The sequence below is a fragment of the Fragaria vesca genome, linkage group LG5 (genome assembly GCF_000184155.1).
Source record: "Fragaria vesca subsp. vesca linkage group LG5, FraVesHawaii_1.0, whole genome shotgun sequence".
Classification (NCBI taxonomy): Eukaryota; Viridiplantae; Streptophyta; class Magnoliopsida; order Rosales; family Rosaceae; genus Fragaria; species Fragaria vesca.
Window position 1 is genome coordinate 11,635,923 of NC_020495.1, and position 18,710 is coordinate 11,654,632.

The 18,710-nt window shown below is 38.8% G+C and overlaps 1 pseudogene; it reads right to left on the reverse strand.

Moving 5' to 3' along the window:
* Positions 1–3,102: 3,102 nt before the first annotated feature.
* Positions 3,103–12,497, reverse strand: LOC101293794 (annotated as a pseudogene).
* Between the last annotated feature and the right edge of the window lie 6,213 nt (positions 12,498–18,710).

An 18,710-nucleotide genomic window follows, 5' to 3' on the forward strand; every position in this document is an offset into this window, starting at 1 on the left:
AGTCTTCTGCTGTCTTGAGGTTCAAAGTCTGTTATATTAGTTTAATATAAAATGGACAACTGAGTTTGTGGGTAAGTGCCTTAGCGCTCAAACCAGTCAAAGGGTTGAGATCTTTTGTTATGCCAACCCGTGACCAAATGGTTTGATGCTCAAGGCTCCAGCTGGGATTTCATGATACGTTATCCGATGTATAAGCTGGTCCCTGTATGGTTCAAAGACCAGTTGCTATCAGCTGTGTCAAAGTCCACTAATGGACTGAGTAAGAGGGTTTGAAACCTCTTTGCTCCCTGTTTGAATCATTCATGTTTTAGGAAAGGGTTATTTGTCTTATTGAGATTGCTTGTGTCATCTCTGTGTTTGGACACATCACTTTTAATATGGGAGCCAAACACTTCTGTCCAAACCTTTCTGAAACATGTTGAGGTCAGCTTGCATCATCCTTGATGCCATTGTTGGCCTATATATATCTACAGCTTTGGCTTTGCTCAATGGTTGTAGAAAACTGCCTTATTGCGTTTTCTTTGTTGAGTCTAGTTTTTAGCTTGCATTGTTCATGCTGCTCTAAGTCTTCTTCGTGACTGTAAATCTTAGAGCTTGAACTCAAAACTTCTTTCATCAACTCATATCATGTTGCATACCATGAGGGATGTGTAGTGCAACCAACCCAAGAAGCGTTCAAGGTTGAATCTGCTAGTGGTTAGCTGAATTCACGAACAAGGCTTCGAAAAGTGTCCCATGTTGTAAGAACTTAGAAACAAGAGAGGGAATAGGTCTAGACTAGTTCGGGACTAGGAAGGATAGCACTGTGGTAGTATATCACTAGAACTATTATTCTTGTAAGAAGTTACTTCAACTTAGTGGAAGTTTTTGTCTCTCAAGAGTTAGAGACACGCAGTTTTTCTCCCTGCATTCAGGGTTTCTGCGAGTAAAAAACATCCTTGTGTTGTTTCTTTATTTGCTGCAATTTATTTTCTGCAAACTCGTATCCTGTGATTCTGGGATAGCACAAGTCATTGCTATCCTCGGATACAGAAGACAACAAAAATCAAAAAAGGCCTATTCACCTCCCCTCTAGGCCCTTTAGATATTCAACAATGTTTGATTATTGAGTGTCATTTTCACTTTATGAGCTGATCTCCCCTAAAGTTTCAGTCAATGATTATTGATTATTCAGTCACTGATTTTCTTTTGTCAACTCGAATGGGATTGACTATTGAGTACCCTGTCATTTTCTTTTAATTAGCTTGTATTATTTAGATATTGACTTATCTTTGTCTGACATATATAATTGTGGCATTATCTGGTCAAATTTCTCTGCGGCTAAAAATCTCTATCACATCACAATTTTAACTTCAAAAGCAGCATTGGCAGCTTGACTAGTAACCATACATGGACTAGTCACTCGATTCAAATTCAGGCTTGTTGTTTGTGTATATATGTAATATATTGCTGTGTATCCTTAATGAACCTAAAATACCAAAAATTATCCTATGGATTCTACAAATTCTATGTTTAACACTTAAAAGTAATGAACAATGTAAAAGTTCTGATTCCTAGTAACCAAAAACAAAAGGAAATTCTCACAACGTAACTAACCACAAGGAAATCCTTGATACTGTTAGCGCACAAGTACATGTTTTTTGGGCAAGCGAGTTAAGGGTAAATCAATCTCCTAACTCGAGTTAAGGGAAATCCTTGATACTATTAGCTCATAAGGGCACATATCAGTTCTTAATAATGATTCACTCAAGTGTAATGTCCTGCTGACTGTTGTATGTAGGAATATGCATTTGGGGATAAGAGCACCAGGGAAACCATTTGCATTGTTGGCCTTGATTGTGGATGTGAATGTCTGCACTGGATTGCTAGCTAGTCTTCCCATGCCTATCAGTTCATCCTCAATCAACGTTCATCCTCAATCAACATCAGGTTTGCCATGGCTTAATGCTCATCCTCAACATTTATATCATCTGCCAACATTACCGTTTCTAGAACTATTTACATGTTACTCGTGACTCGGATGTGAACGAAGAAACTGTGCAGAGACTATTAACTGGGTGTTTGTTTTACAATTTCAGTTTGGGCTTTTAGTGTCTGACCCCTTTATTAGTATCCCCTGCATAACATCCAATTTCATGATCTCATATTCTTTTGTATAGTGTTTACCCTATATAATTGTATTTCAATCTCATGAATTCATATGGATAGGCTCGAAAGATTTGGGGGTGATCAAAGTATACTATGGAGTAGTAGTTGCCCGACCCCGAACATTTCCAAAATTGCTATTGAGGAAAGTGATTTACAATTTCATCTCAATTTCAAAGCCGGAGAGACAAAGAACGAAGAAGAAACAAGGTATATAACACTTCGAAATTTTACTTCACTCCATCCATGAGGCTCAGGTTTGCTGTCTCGCACTCCTCTTAATAAACCCTATTATGATCCAAGTTAATTACATACTTTTTCTATTTCATTTTTTCTTTACTTATGATCCAAATTAATTACATATTTTTTCTATTTCATTTTTTCCTTTAATTCAATTCATGTTATTGATAGGAACAACAATATTGCTATAAGATAGAATTTTCCAGCAAACACTATAGTCCTATAATCCAATATACATGTTAGAAAAGATACAACTTATCTACTGACTAACATAACCCAAACCCAAAAGCTTTCACATCTCACGTATAGGAATATTGTCTTACTTGCTTCACAATGGCTAGTGAACACAATAGTGTAAACGTCAAAACCATGCAATTATACAAAGAAATCTTTGATTTACTTATCTCTACACGTAGACAAAACATTTCAAAAAATCAAAACATGAGCTTAAGTACAGAATCGAAATGGAAATAGATACAACCTTGGAAACAGAAACCTTTAGGAATTGCAAGGCTTAACTACATAATATAAGAAAGAAAAACATTCTCAGGTAGCCAAAGAAAAACCATCAACAGCAAACAATTCACCTAGTGTTATCATACGTAACGGCTTTGACAAATGCAGCCTCTGAAGACTATCAAATTGTTTAGAAACTTGTTTCATTGTCGGACGAAATCGAGGACAAGAATTTACGCATGCAAATGCTATCTTCATAAGTCAGAGAACTTCCTCTGGAACTTGATGAGTCGGAGGGGAAATGCGTTGGTCCAAAACATCCACAACTAGCATCGGATGGACAGGTAAGGCAGTTGATGATGATGCTGCTGACGACCCTGATGATAGAGATGAAAGAAAATCTCCAGGATGTCTTCCCATAACTATCTCTAATGCCACCACTCCAAAGCTAAAAACATTCTCCTAAAACAATAGCATAAGATTTGAAACATACTATGGGAGCAGACAAAAACATTTACCTGGTGCAACATATCTGTATGTGCCAGCAAGGGCAGTCCAATTCGCTGAGTCTGGGTTCAAGAACTTAGCAGTGCCGAAATCTGAAACACAGTCCTCATATTCGGAATCCAGCAAAATGTTTTTGCTTGATATGTCCCGGTACACAATCGGCGGCAAGCAATCATGGTGCATGTAACATAGAGCATGAGCCACACCTTTAACAATAGTCACCCTTTTGCTCCATCCTAGTTCTTTAGTTTCTTCATCATTGCTCAATACTGTTGCCAAACTACCCTTTTCAAGATACTCATACACCACAAATGAGTGTCGTCTATGTGAACAGAAACCATAAAGCTTCACAATATTTTGGTGTCGCATCTCAGTTAGTGCCTTGATTTCATTCAAGAATTCCTTTTTGAAATTCTCATCATCTGGGCATAACAGATGAAGTTTCTTCACGGCTACTGTGTCAGCATTTGACAAAGTTGCTTTGTAGAGCTTCCTTGTCCTCCCTGTCCTATGTCATACGAGGAATCAAAATCTTCAATTGCCCTTATGATTTCTTCAAATATTGTCTTTCCATCAAACTTTAATATCGAAAAAGATATTTCTTCATTCCTGTGTTTTTCTTCTATATGCTGATATTTCTTTTTCCGTTTTGCTATAATAGCAAATATAAAGGCTAGAAGTGCAAGTGCTCCGAGAACAGGGAAGATAACAAGAAGTACAGGTTTGTTGTCTTTCTTTGGGCTTTCTTTGTTGCAGACTTGCAAGAAAGTGGAGTTGCCTCACAACCCCTTGTTCCCTTGCAATGCTTCTCGAGAAGCAGTTTGAAATGCTTTGATGTTTGGTATTGGACCTTCCAAGTGATTGTAGGATACATCAACATATGTTAGCCCATACATGTCTGCCATACTTGTTGGAATGAAACCAGAAAGATTGTTGTGGGATATATCAAGTATCTCCAGACTCTGCATTTTGCTAATGTCTGATGTTATATTACCTTTGAGCACGTTAAAACTCAGATCTAGCTGGGACAGCTGAGTTAACTTCCCCAACTAAAATGGAATTACCTGACCGAACTTGTTGTTGCTTAAATTCAAGTAATATAAGTTGAGAAATTCGCCTATAAAGCTTGGAATCGAATCATTGAATTTGTTTCTTGAGAGATCAAGATAGTCTAGATAATTCAATGATTTCAACTCCAATGGGACACGACCTGAAAGTTGATTGCCATCCAACATCAGCTTCAGCAAAGACGTTAATCCCCCAAACTCCTTCGGGATAGTTCCAACTACGCCATCTGAAGATAGATCGAGTCACGAATTTGGGTTGCGTTTCCAAGCTCAGCTGGTATGAAACCAGTAAGCTTGTTTCCCGCAATTAGTAAGGTCGCTAAATTTGGACACAATCCCCAATTTGGTGAGATTTCACCATAAAATTTATTGCGACTCAAATCTATAAAATTGCGACTCGGATAAACACCAAAGGCTTCAGAAATGTTACATGTCAATTGGTTCTCTAGAAGATGCACTCTTTCTAAGCTAGTGCAGGTTTTTAAACTTTTAGGGATTAGGCCAATTAGAATATTAGCTGGTTCTTATGTACTGCAAAGTATTTGAGTGATCTAGCTCGACACATGTTTTGTGGCAAATGACCAGAAAATTGGTTTGCATACAATTGCAATGAAATCAATTTTGGGATATTTTCCAACTCTTTTGGAATAGTGCCAGAGAGATTATTTTCTTCTAGAGAGAGAATGCTAAGGTTGGTTAGATCACTCAATGTTTTCGGAATTGAACCACTGAGTTTATTGGCATTTAACTCTAGATTCACCAAAGATTTAAGATTCTCTAACTCTTTTGGAATGGCGCCAGAAAGATTATTTGAATAGAGATAAAGATTGGTAAGGTTTGTAAGATCACCCAATGTTGTCGGAATTGAACCACTGAGGTTGTTGACGCTCAACCGTAGATCCACTAGAGATTTTAGATTCCCTAACTCTTTTGGAATGGTGCCAGAGAGGTTATTTCTTTGCAGATGGAGAGTGGTAAAGTTGGTCAGTTCACTCAATGTTGTTTGAATTGAACCTCTGAGTTTATTGGTGTTCAGCCGTAGATCCACCAAAGATTTCAGGTTTCCCAACTCTTTTGGAATGATACCAGAGAGGTTATTCCTATGAAGGTAAAGAGTGGTAAGGGTGGTCAGATTACCCAATGTTTTCGGAATGGAACCATTGAGTTGATTGATGCTCAAATCAAGAACTACCAAGGATTTCAAGTTCCCTAACTCTTTTGGAATGGTGACAGAGAGGTTATTTTGGCCAAGGTAGAGCTCGGTAATGTTTATGAGATCGCCAAGTAATGCTGGAATTAAACCATCGAGTTTATTATAGCTCATTGATAGACTCACAAGTGATTTCAGGTTCCCTATTGAAGAAGGAATAACATCCGAAAGGTTATTTGTGTGGAGATAGAGAAATGTAAGATTTCCAAGAAGACCAATTTCTGGTGGAATTCTCCCGGAAAACTGATTACTAGAGAGGTCAAGACGAAGGAGTTTGGAGAGGGAACTGATTTGAGGTGGGATGACATAGAAGAATTTATTCAAGGTGAGGTTAAGATATTCAAGATTGGGAAAGGATATGAACGAAAGTTCGCGCACGTACCTTGTATGGTGGCATTTCCAAGGCTGATGTCGGGTAATACTTCCAGCTGCATTGCATGAAATACCGGTCCAATTGCATGGGATTCCGTTTGCTTTGAGGTTGCTGGAAGAATTGGTGGCATTGGTATCAGTACTCTTTGGAAGGTAAATCCAATCCTTGAGCAGTTTATTTTGAGAGGTTTGATTTAGAAAGCTCATTTTCCATTTGAGAAGAGCCTCTGCTTCAGTAGTTGAACTGGCAGAAGCAAAATGTGGAATGTAGTTTAGTGATGAGGGTATGTGAAAATACAAGAAAAGGCAGAAAACTAGAGGGGCTATGTTATCGATACTTGTAGATCTCATGGCCTTCGTCATTGCTGTGAAACCCGACAGGCTTTATTTATAGGCTTTCTCTACATATCTTCTATAATCAACTCTTTGTTCTTATCTTTTGGTTTTGTTCTGAATTGGAGCTTCTGATATACTTCATCCAGTCAAATTCTATAATTTGTCTCATTTAATTTTCCAATTTTGGAGGGTGCTATTGATTACTTTCAACAAGATCTGTTCAAGTCCTTACACACAGGTATTGGACGCTGGCCACTAGTTGGTAAAAGGGAAGGAAATGGAAGTATGGAACTGATGCAGAGACTAACCAGCTCTTACTGAAAACTTGTCCCTCGTTGTCAGAAGCAACATTGCTTGTTATATTGGTGGCAATTCTAATTTGTAGTTCTAGTAGAGAGCCTCTATCACTTAAGTCCGAGCATGAACAGATGAAGATGATTCAAGGGAATCTGTTTGGCCTCATCATGTTATTATATACTTGCTTAATTTTTCTCATAATCCACCTTATATTGGAAGCATTACTGAGAGTAATTGTCCAGAGACTAATTTTTTTGGTAGGTGGCTTTGTTTCTCATTTACTTGTTTCGTTCTCAGTTCCCTTCACAATGAGCTATCTTTCTACTTGTTCTGCTGAATACTCCCACTAGTCTTCAAGGTACTGGCTAGCAATTAATATATATTTCTAGTTTCCTCTACTACCAATAATGGTGTCTGCGGGGTTATCTCTCCTTGTCTCTTGTCTTAATAATTTAATCTTCATATTGTATGTTTGCAAAAAAAAATAAATAAATAAATAAAAATTAAAAAAATTAAAAATTAAATAAATAAAACAGAGGAAACAGATTGTCCAATTTTGTTTTGGGGGTTTTTCCTCAAAGTACTAATTTCCCCATGCTTTGTTTTCATGGCTCTCAAATCTCATTCTTTACACCAATTCAGTGTGTCAGTTCGATCTGATCTCTAAGTTTCTTTAACTCGGGCTGATTATATATGTTTGAGTCAATGTTTAATTTTCTGTTGTGCAACAGTAAGTTGGCACCCTGTTATTTTCTTTTAATTAGCTTGCATTATTAGGAATCTGACTTGTCTTTGTCTGACTCTTATTAAAAGATACACAATTGTGGCATTATTTGGATTTTTGGTCAGACTATGTATGCAGCTAAAAATCTCAATCACGTACTCACCATTATAACTACAATAGCAGCATGCATGAGCAACTTGACTACAAACCATACAGGGTTTATTACATGCATGGATAGTAAATAAATGGATATGTCGCTCGGTTTCTACTTTAGTACGTCGAGTGCTGTATTCCATTTTCCAAGTTACTTGATCCCTTTCCTTTGCACTTTTCTTGATTTATTCACTCGAACAATAATTGCCTGCAAGGCTGAAATTAATTCCAAGGGTATCTGTTCTAGGGACATCAGCAGTCTTCCCAAATTTTTATCAACAATGCGGTCGAGGACTGATCCCTTTATTAATAGCCCCTTTATAATATCCAATTTCGTGAATTCATATTCTGTTGTATAGTGTTTGTATAATCATATTTTATTCTCATGAATTCATATGGACAGGCTCCAAAGATTTGGGGGTGATCAATGTTTACTATAGAGTAGTAGCTGCCCCAGAACGTTTCCAAAATTGCTATGGAGGAAAGTGATATAGAATTTTAACTCAATTTCATAGCCGGAGAGACAAAAGAACGAAGAAAACAAGGGATATATTTCGAAAACGCAGATTCTTTGATCAATACAATAACGCTTTGCCATTTTATTTCACTCCATCCATCAGGCTCAGGTTTGCTGTCTCGCACTCCTCTTATTACAGTCAATTATGATCCAAGTTACTTGCTTTTTCTGTTTCAATTTTTTTTCTCCTAATTCAATAATTCAAGTTATTGATGAGAAAAATAATATTGCTACAAGACAGAATTTTCCAGCAAACACTAGTCCTATAGTCCAATATAAATGTTAAAAAAGATATACGCTATCTACTGACTACCATAACCCAAACCCAAAAGCTTTCACATCTCATGTATATATAGGACTATTGTCCTACTTGCTTCACTATGGCTAGAACAGAACACAATAGTGTAAATGTCAAAATCATGCATGTAATTATACAAAGAAATCTTTGATTTATTTATCTCTACAGTTCCAAAAGCAACCCAAACAAATAAAAGAATGAGCAAATCAGTACAGAACTGGAAATGAAATAAATTACAACCTTAGACACAGGCAATGACACGATTCACCCCAAATTTCACCCTGAAACCCAGAGTAAGTCATGCGGGGACCACTTCCAAGGAAAATTTACCGAAAAATCGGCATAACCTCCCTTGAAAATGGACAACCCTTCCTAATAATACCTGCAAACACTTCTGAAAATTTAAATCCAACCTTAAACTCCTAGAGCCTCCATGCTCCCTAAATCACAACACCACCCAAATTATTTACTAATCTAAACAAATCTCATATCCAACCATTTATAGGTTCAGAGCAACTCTAACAGGAAGAAAGGAAACATAAAAAATTAACAAGCGGAAGCTATATGATGACTATGCCTCATCCCCATGTACGCCCGACCTCAACTATGCAATCCTGCAAACTGGGCATTTTTAAAACGAAGAGCCCAGGGGAAAACATTTGAAACACGTTAGAGTGAGTGAACAAAAATAAATTAACGAATAAAATATTTATGTTTCCCCAAATCAATTTCCAAGGAAAATCGAATGTATGCTGCAAGCGATAAAACTTTTATCTCATAAATGTCGAGCCTCTCAGGCTCTATAATATATGTATGTATTTACACACGTCCATACTCCCTATATAAATTCATGGGTCTATATAGGGCTACTACGCTCACGTCCAACGCTCACGTCACGCCTTAATGCGATGCTACACTACGCCATTAAGGTGGACAGACGGGTGTATAAATATGTGCCCATACCCCCTATATGAATTAAACACTCATATAGGGCTACTACGCTCGCGTCGAATGCTCACGTTACTCCATAATGCGGCTATATGCTACGTCATTAAGGTGGACAGACACATAGGGCTAGCTAGCATTTTTATACATACTCTCCTCATAAATACATATTTATATTCACCGAAAATCCCATTTTCGGTAACTCTCCAAGAGAAATAAAACCGTCAAAATAAAATGACGTCAAAATGCTCCACAACATTAATTGTTCATCTATGAACTATAGCATGCATTTTATTTAAAACAAAAGTTCACTCACAACTTTAGACATAAGCCCGACGAAATCCAAATCGCCACTCCAGAGAGGTTTTCTCGAACCCTAGCACAAATATAAAATTAATTTCCCAACTAAAACTCCAATATTTAAACAAAATAGGCAAAATTAACCGAGAGCCATAACTACGCTCATCATTGCCTAACTTCGATATTCTTAAATCGAAACGATCCGAACTTAAATATCATACTCGGCAGCCGTAATTACAACCTCCCCAAAAATACGACTTAAATCATACGGCCGGATTCTACATTAATTAACCGCCAAAAATACCACACTTTGGAAATTCATAAAGCTATCCAAAACTCATCCAAAAATTCCATAACTCACTTCAGCAAACTCCCATTAATATTCTAAATTTAAAACCCTAAAAATCTTCCAAACAGTGGCGGCGCCGGCGGCCAGAGGCAGATTCCGGCGACCTCCAATTCCTATGAAATTTTGACAGAATCTTCCTCTCAACTCACTCTACAACTTCTTTAACTAGCACAACACCCAAATCCAAACCTAACTAAGTCAAACGAACGAAAACATTCAAAACTCCCTAGAACTTCAATTAAACATATCTCCTTATCAAGACCGAATTACATCTATTCCTTTTGAGGAATCACTAACCTTCATGAGAGCTACAAAATGAGCTAAGAATCACAAGCTATGGTGGCTGGAAATCGGAGCTCCGGCGGAAGGGCAGCCGGACTTCCAATGGAGATTACCTCCTCACGGTGGCGGTGGCAGCTCGATGACCTGCCCAGAAATGAAGAGGAGAAGGTGGTGGTTCGATGGGGACCGGTGTGACGGACGGAGTCGGTCGGACGACGGCGGCCGGAGCTGAAGAAGAACCAGAAACGGGAGGTGAAGAGAGGGTCGGGAGGAGGAGAAGAAGAAGAGAGAAGAGAAAAGAGACAAAAAGGAAAAATGGTTTAGGCCTCCCAAACCGGTCCAACCCACAATTATACCCAACTTCAAAAAAATAAAACCCCGAAAAATAATACCCGAATAAAAATTACTTTTTACTAGCTAAAATTTACCATTTTTACCGTCGTCATATTTTTCTCACGAATAATCCTCCAAGCATAACCGTCCCCGAAACCTCTCTAGGGACCAATTAAACTATTACCTCAATGACAGAGACGGTAAAATTCTTATTATAACCAAGCTAGTAAATAAGGTAAAAATTTAAGGGTCGGGATGTGACAGGCAACCTTTGATAAAAATTGCAAGGCTTAAGATTAATATTCTCAGGTAGCCAAAGCCAAACCATCAAGAGTGAACAATTCACCCGGTGTAATCATACGTAATGGCTTTGACAAATGCAGTCTCTGAAGACTTTCAAATTGTTGAGAAACTTGTTTCATTGTAGGACAAAATCGAGGACCAGAATTCAGGCATGCAAATGCTATCTTCATAACCAAGAGCACTTCCTCTGCTACTTGGTGTGTCGGAAGAGAAATGTGCTGGTCCAAAATATCCAGAACTGACATTGGATGGACTGGTAAGGCAGTTGATGATGATGCTGACGACGACCCCGATGATAGAGATGAGAGAAGATCTCCAGGATGTCTTCCCATAGTTATCTCCAATGCCATCACCCCAAAGCTAAAAACATCACACTTCTCATTTACTTCCATTGTATATGCAAGCTCTGTTCACAAAATATATATTAAATATAGGAATAAAGATCATTTATTTGAGTAAGGAAGATTCTAAAATGAATCATTTGCCACAAAACAATAGCATAAAATTTGAAAGATACTATGGGGAGTAGACAAAAACATTCACCTGGCGCAGTCCAGATAGCGGAGTCTGGGTTCAAGAATTTTACAGTGCCAAAGTCTAAAACACAGGCCGCATATTCAGAATCCAGCAAAATGTTCTTGCTAGATATGTCTCGGTGCACAATTGGTGGTAAGCAATCATGGTGCATGTAACATAGAGCATGAGGTACACCTTTAAAAATTGTCCCTCATCATTGCTCAACAATGTTGCCAAACTACCCTTTTCAAGATACTCATACACCAAAAATGAGTGTCGCCTATGTGAACAGAATCCAAAAATCTTCACAATATTTCGGTGTCGCATCTTAGATAGTGCCCTGATTTCATTCAAGAATTCCTTTTGAAAATTCTTATCGTCAGGGCATAACACACTAGTGGAAATATCAACTTAGCTGACGGAAACAATTCGTCGCCTAAGACCCCATATCCGTCGATTACAATCTTGGCCGATGAATTCTCCGTCGTCTAAGTTTCGTCGCCTAGGTGTCGTGAGGTAGACACTTAAGCGACGGAAATTAAGTTAGTCGTTGACTAAGACTGATCCAACCTGACGGACCCTTACCTGCCTTGTCGACAAACGGAATCGTCGATAAAACTCTCTACCGACAGAAACTTTTTGTCAGAAATGTTCTTAGCCGACGAATATGAAATTCCTCTTAACCGACGGAACTGCCGTGGGTATGTATGTTTACCGACAATTATATGATCGTTCTTAAGCGACGGAATATTCGTCGGTATTGGTTTTGCCCGACGAATGTGTAACTGTTCTTAGTCGATAATTGATCTTTGTATTCATTGGACAGGTTGTTTTTCTTAAACGACGAATGTCACTATTTCCGTCGCTTAGGTATTGTATCTTAGGAGATGAATGTTACTGTTCCGTGGCTTCGGTTGTTTATCTTGGGCGACGAAGATTATTGTTTCCGTCGTCCAAGACAAATATCTTGGGCGACAAAGGCTTCTGGTTCCGTCGCCTAAGATATTTTAATTAGGGTGAAAAAACACTGAATTTTGTTTTTTTTTTTTTGGGTTTCACTGTTTCCAAAAATTACAAATCAGTAACAATAATGAAACACATACAGATACATATATACCGGAAGCACTGGATTTGGACCATTTTTCATATATTGATCACAGATGGACAAATATTATTCATATATACAAAATAATTAATGAATTAACTAGGTAGAAAATTGTTCATACAATGTAGCTAAACTATGAATCTTCTACAAAATCAATAATTCCAAGGACGTCCGTTGTCCAATTCTATATTATCACCTAGATCATCATTGTTTTGTGGGGAAACATGTGGAGGAGGAGAAGCATCTGGAGGTGGAGGAGGAAACTGTGGAGGAGGAGTAGGTGGCATACCTAGGTGCTCATATAAGGCTGCAACTTGGGACTGCACAGCATTATACAAAGACTCAGCACGCAGGGCACGCTACTAGACCTCTTGGAATTGCTGTTGGGAACACTGCTGGACCTTTGTTAACTGCTGCTGGGCACGATCCTCTGATTCCTTTAGTCTCTGCTCATAGCATTGCTGCACCTCTTGGAGTTGCTACTCATCAACTTTAGGAGGACGACTACGTGAAGTGGAACCATTTGATGAATGGCTCAAGTCTCGCTCGCCTCCTCGTCCCATCCCTCTAATCTCCTTTCCTTTGCAAGTTTTGAGCACCATAACTAACACCTCAATTTGTTGGGACTAAACACTTTCCATAATATGCTCCTCCGTCGCGTCAGGGTGTTGTTCCTTAAATACATCCTTTTGTTTATTGACCTTATTAACCATGTCATTCTGCATGCATTTAAAATACATCAATAAAGTTTTCATAATAAAGTTTACTGGTTGCATGATAAACAGAGAAGCTATTGGGGGTCAGTAGAAGTTTACTGCCCCTCAGTAAACTTCTACTGTGGGTCAGTAAACATGCAATTTATTATCTCCCTTTCAGTTTCATGGCCACAACACACAACAGATACCCTAATAAACAACTTTATTGCTCCCTAGAAAACTCAGTAGAAGTTACTGCCCCCCAGTAAACTTCTACTGGGGGTCAGTAAACTTGCAATTCATTATTCCCTTTCAGTTTCATGGCCACAACACACAACATATACCCTAATAAACATCTTTATTAATTGCTCCGTAGTAAACAACTTTATTGCTCCCTAAAGCTATACATAGTAATCAATGACAGTGATAATAACACTTCTTTTTTATTTTGGAAGAAGCAGGAAAACATGACATTGTAATTGGACAGTGCCTAGATTCAACTTAATGGTCTTATATATATACCAATAGCCGGATTTACACATGCCACTACCAGGACAAGCACGTTAGCCGACGAAAAAGTTTCGTCGACCTGTTAGCTTAATTCGTCAGCTAAGATCTTAGCCGACGATCCATCGTCGGCTAAGATTTCGTCAGGAAAAGGTCGTCGGCGATGACTTTAGCCGATGAAAAAAAAAGACGTCGTTGGCTATAGTCCCACAGTTTAGCTGACGAAAAATATGTCGTCGGTTTTTTTCCCAGACTTTAGCCGACGAAACAATAAAAAATTCGTCGGCTAAAGTGTGTAAATTAAAAAAATAACTATAGCTGACGAAATATAGTTTGTTTCGTTGGCTAAACCTTATAAAAAAAATTAAAAATAAATATAGCGGACGAAACATGCCATTATTCGTCGGCTAAACCTTATAAAAAAAATTAAAAAATACTATAGCCGACGAATATAGTATTTAAATATCGTCGGCTAAAGTTGCTGGTTTTTAAAAAAAAAAAACTGCAAAAACTTTCCGCCACCTCCGATCACCACCAAAATTTGATAGCATCTTCCTCTCAACATTTCGAACAACTTTCTAGAAGAAGTCGAAGCCCAATTCTAAGCCTAAATAGGTCAACTGAATCAAAATATAAAAATCCCCAATTTTAAACCCTAAAAACTTCAAATCTTCGATTCTCCTCACACACACACCGAATCGAGCTACCAAATTTTAGGGAAATGTAGTACTAATCAAACTCAACTTATCCATATATAGAACTCACCAAATGGTGACCTGAGGAAGGAGAAATTCGATCGACACCGAATCCGAACCGGCGGAGTTTTGGAGCTCGATTTATCCCTCACGGCGGTGCCACACGATGCACCACCTGTCCAGCAATGAAGTAGAGACGACGGCGAAGCTTTTGGGACAAGTGTGGCGGTCTCCGGTTGCTTGACGACGGAGCTAGGCCGGGAAGAAAATCCGAAACTTTTTCTGATTTTCTAACTTCTTACCATCCACCTCCGGTAAAACTCCTATATAAAGAACTTTACCCGACGAAATTCTTTATTTTCGTCGACTAAACTCTTTTGAAAATTTTGCTTGACCGCCAAAAAATTTTGGTTGACAAAAGCCGAGTCTGGTGAGAATGAGGGCAAGCACGTTCTACGACCTTGATCAGACTGAGAAGTGGAAGGTGTGGAATGCAATGTCGGTAAGTAACTGAAAAGTATATGAAAAGTAAATTTACTTAATTACATTTGTTTGATAACATATATATGATTGCTTATGTAATTGGAAGGCATGAACTGACTCAATTGACATCTCTCTGTTGATAAAATTTCATGTCTAAGGATATGTTTGCATAAGGAGTTTTCTTATAAAGTGAAAATGTTATGGATATGTGTAAAGTATTGTGTGTTGATATGAATTGAAAGATGTGTTTTGTGATAATAATTGGGTGTGTTAATTTTTTATTTTTTATTTTTAGTGCTTAACATGGGAATTTTTTATTTATTTCTTACTTAGCCGAAGTACGAGTGGGATGAAAATGATGAGGCAATGTTCAATTGGATACTGATGAGAGCACATGAGAGGTACAAGGACTGGAAGTACCAGTGCCACAAAACTTATCTGAAGGAAAGGTCCTCTGGCATGCCTTCAGATTTCATTGGGAGAGAGGACCAGTGGGACTTTCTATGCCAGCACTTCGAGTCAGATGCGTTCAAGGTGATTTTTTAAATTACCTTCATTTGTTTTTTATTTTTATTTTTAAATTACATTCATTATTTCCCTTGTATTTTCCTAATCTATTTAACATTTTTTCGTGTATATATTAGAGACTTTCCTTGGCAAACAAGCAGAACCGTGGGGAGAAGACTATGCACCACCACACGGGGTCTTCTCCTATCATCTACACAATGGAGGAACTCAGAATACAAGGGGAGCAGCTTCCAATTATCAAAGGTTTTGAGAAGACCTATGTTAGGGCCGGTGATGAAGATACGACCAAGAAATATGTAAGTGTCCTTCTTTTTACTTTATGTAAACTTAGCAAATGCTTCAAGCACACTACCAGAAGAAAGGCTTTAGCCGACGAAAATAAAAAAACCAAGCCGACGAATTATTTTTTTGTCGGCTAAAGTTTCGTCGGCTATACTATACTTTAGCCGATGAAATTTTTTTTTTCGTCGGCCAAAGTTTTCCTTCGTCCGCCAAAGTTTTTACTCGTTGGCTAAAGTATTTTAGTAGACGAAAAAAAATCTCGTCGGCTAAAAGAAAAACAATAAAATGTTGTATAACTTACTTAGTAGGTTTTAAACAAATACACAACTTTGTGAACCAACTCTACATAGAAGCAAAATTAACAAAAATCTCGTGAAATAAGATGTGTTCAGAACAGTGAAATACGGCTATGGTTCAAAAATCACGTAAATCGGGTAACGTCTCTGATGTAGAACAGTCGAAACCTAGTATGCTGTAGTATGGCGCAACCGATATCATGTGCCACCAAGCTGTTTATCCCCCTCACGCTAGGGCCTTTTACACGGGGGCAATACACGAGCTTGATCTTCTGCCCCGTTTGTTGAACGATATCCTCCGCCTTCTTTCTAGAACAAAAACCCCGCTTCTTTTTCGGGGTCGGAGCTACAATTAACATGTGAAAATATATTATGATACTTAATATACAAGAGGATATCTGTTGTGTGTAAGTGGCATAAAAATGAAAGAGACATATTGTACTGCAAGTTTACTGACCCCCATTATAAGTTTACAGACCCTCAGAAGAAGTTTACTGACCCCAGTAGAAGTTTACTGACCCCCAGTAGAAATTTATACTGACCCCCAGTAGAAGTTTACTAGGGGGCAGTAAATTAATACACTTAACTGTTTGGCTTCTAACTTTGATTCGAGCGCTGCCGACAATGCGTCTTGCAGATTCAGGTGCGGTTGCAGTCTCGGGTGCGGTTACAGACGCCTATTGAGATCCCGTTGAACAACTGTCAATTGTAGGGCGCCGCACGATCAAGGGGGGAGCCCCTGGTGGTACTGTCTCAGCCGGCATGGGGTTAGGATGGCTGCTACTGCTAGCTGAACCGACGCTCTGCCGTATTGACTCCATCAAAGCATTGGCCTTAGTGGCTCAGCCCTTCCTCTTCCCCATGATCACCATATCTTGCACATGAATAACACACAATTGTTAGTAAATGAGTGAGTAATAGATAAAGATTATAGAAAGACAATAACAATTTGATCAAACCACTTGTACTTCTTCTACTTTTTTATTTTTTTTTAGACTTCATGCATTGGTGATACAGAAAACACTAACAAAAGCTATGAGCCACTTAAGCAGAAGATACAATGTGATATTTTTTTTTTTTTTGGGATAATTAAAAAATAATAATAATAATAATGAAACACGATCAACGAATTCGTTTACGATTCAGAAGTAACAAGCAAGATCAATCTGAGAAGAGAGAGAATACAGACCTACAAAAGGAGCGGCGGTGAGAATGTGAGAGTGGAGAGATCGTAGCGGCGGTGAGAAGGTGAGAGCAGAGAGATCGGATGTCACATCCCGACCCTAAAATATTTACCTTATTTACTAGCTTGATTATAATAAGAATTTTACCGTCTCCGTCATTGAAGTTATAGTTTAATTGGTCCCTAGAAGGGTTTTGGGGACGGTTATTTCCGGAGGATTATTCGTATGAGAAAAATGTGACGACGGTAAAAATGATAAATTTTAGCTAGTAAAAAGTAATTTTTATTAGGGTATTTATTTTTGGGGTGTTTTAATGGTGGAGTTGGGTTTAATTGTGGTGTTGGGCCGGGTTGGTGTGAGGCCCAAACCCCATTTTCTCCTCTCTTTTTCTTCTCTTCTTCTCCTCTTTTTCTCCTTCTCTCTTTTCTTTCCCGGGTTCTTCTTCTCCCGAGCTCTCTCTCACTTCACCGGAAGACCAGCGCCCGCCGCCGCCGTCCGGCCAAGCAGGGACGCCGCACCACTCCAGCACGGTCCGTCGTCCTCCCCGCCGCCTTCCTGGGCTGGTGAGAGGCGCTGCAACCCTGCCGAACGGAGGAAGTCCTCCTTGGAAGCCGATTGTCCTCTCGCCGGAGCTCCCTCCTCCGGCCGCCATAGCCAGCGAGTCTTGGCTCGTTGTGAAGCTCTCCTCCCGTGCAGCAATCCCTCCAAAGAGCTTGCCCTCTCGTGGTCTAGGTAAGGAGAACCGGTGAGTGGAAGCTCTAGGGTTTTCTAGTGTGTTTTCATTCGATTGGCCTAGTTAGGCTTCAAATTGGGTGTTGTGCTAGTTAGGAAAGTTGTAGAGCATGATGAGGAGATTATTCTGTCAAAATTTCATAGGCATTGGAGGTCGCCGGAATTGGCCTCCGGCCGCCGCTGCCCGCGGAGCCGCCGCCGTCGCCGCCGCTGTTTGGGAGTTTTGTATAGTTTTAAGTGTGGAATATGAAAGGGAGTTTATTGATGTGAGTTATGGAATTTTTGGATGAGTTTTGGATAGGTTTGGGAATTTCCGAAGTTTAGTTTTTTTGGCGGTTAAATACTGTAGATTCCGGTCGTAGGATCTAAGTCGTTGTTCTGGGGAGGTTGTAATTACGGCTGCCGAGTATGGTATTAAAGTTTGGGTCGTTTCGATTTAAGAATATCGAAGTTAGGCAATGATTAGCGTGTTTATGACTCTCGGTTAATTTTGCCTATTGTGTAAATATTAGATTTTTAGTTGGGAAATTAATTATATGTTTGGATCAGGACGTGAGGAGGCTAGAGTGGAAGAGGCCTCGGTTCGATGTCGGGCTTAGGCCTAAAGTTGTGAGTGGACTTTTGTTTTAAAATATATGCATGCGGTGATTCTATATTAAATGATTGATTTTATTGAATATCAATGTGGAATTGTTTATTTTCGCGAAGTCATTTGCAGAAGTCAATGTTCTCATTTTTAATGGCTATCGTGTTATTTGGAAAGATACCGAAAATGAGATTTTTGGTGGAGTCGTGTGCATATTGCTATTTATGATAATTGGCAATTTTCATTATTGTTGGAGAATAACCGAAA